The sequence below is a fragment of the Otolemur garnettii genome, unplaced genomic scaffold (genome assembly GCF_000181295.1).
Source record: "Otolemur garnettii isolate 467f Iridium unplaced genomic scaffold, OtoGar3 scaffold00079, whole genome shotgun sequence".
NCBI lineage: Eukaryota > Metazoa > Chordata > Mammalia > Primates > Galagidae > Otolemur > Otolemur garnettii.
In genome coordinates, this window is record NW_003852474.1 from 6,201,145 (window position 1) to 6,202,497 (window position 1,353).

At 42.6% G+C, this 1,353-nt stretch overlaps 1 protein-coding gene across 1 annotated transcript in view; it reads left to right on the forward strand.

Moving 5' to 3' along the window:
* Positions 1-1,353, forward strand: part of RFX8 (RFX family member 8, lacking RFX DNA binding domain) — a 58,973-nt gene that overhangs the window by 51,433 nt on the left and 6,187 nt on the right. The window lies entirely within an intron of this gene.

Genomic DNA, 1,353 nt, shown 5'->3' on the forward strand with positions numbered 1-1,353 from the left:
CCCTTGTATGCAGGTGGTGGAAAAGCAGAGTAGGATGCATTTTGCAAACCTCCTGGTCTAATCGTTAGTCTTCTTCTGTGGGGGAAAGGTCACATCTTTTATGTAGCTACCTCACAAAGACGGTTGTAGGAAGGGAAGATCACCATTCAGTCCACCAGCTTCATGGAATGGATGAGTCCTTCAGGAGGAATTTCTTGTACCTGTACAATAGCCCAAGCACCTTCCTGGGCACCAGGCATAACAGCAATAGAAAGACAAAGTCTCCACCCTGTGAGTTTACACACTAGTCAAGGCAAGTGGTCCCTGCCCTAGAGGGCTGTCATATGCCCTCAAAGTATGTAGGCAACAGGGAAGAGAAAGCACGTCCTATTCTAGACCGGTTTTGCAAACACTGCTGCTATAAGGACAGCATTTTAGGTGACAACCACTTTAGATGAGGCCTCCCCTTTAACAAAGTCCAAACTGACTCTGCTTTATGCTAATGCTCTTCCAGACCAAAGAGAGAGCAGAGTTCACATGTGATCACGGAAAGAAATCCAGCCCTGTAATTCTTGCTTTTGCTGGTCTACCTTCCCTGGGCCTCCCTATGAAGCCAATGTATTAACACAAGAATTTTCCTCTTTACGTGAACAATGGTTTTTGTGAGTTTAAATAGGCCAGGGTTTATTTTGCAAAATGTATTCCAGACCAGGTCATGCCATCCCACAAAGACAGCATCTTTCACTCCAACCAGCTCCACCAAGGAATAAGGAACATGATGTAGGAAAAAGTTGTAAAGGGCTTTGAAATAGACAAATGTATGGGAGGCCTTGAAATGAACCAGAAGTTTTGGCACAGAAGTTTTGGCACAGAAGTTTGGGTGATCCCTACCTTACATTGTCTGTGAGTTATGTTCACACTTCCATAAGTTGTAGCAAACTGATAATGCCAATGACCCTCATCCTCAGAAATTCCAACAAGTTGTATCGGGGGATGGAATTAATTACTGCCAAGAGGACAGATCCGTTTTGCATCTACTCATAAATTAATGTCACCATTCTTTTCTGCCTATAGTATATGGTTGGTGCTTTGAATTCTGTTTTGAACCAGCTATAACATCTTACTAGTTCCCTCATTAATTAATGAGTTAAAACAAATCTCTGATGTGTGTTCCTTTTATATCTGTATAAGGGTCATGGTTTTACTTTTATTTGAAAATTATCTTGTAACACTTGCAATAGGCCAGATTTCTCGTCCTGTTTCTCAAGCAAACATTAATGGTCATTTTCTTTCCTGGGAGAGCAAAGGCCTTGGGATTTGGAGCGTTCACTTAAGTCCCATGCCCTCTGTCTCTCCCCCCAGCATTATTAGGGC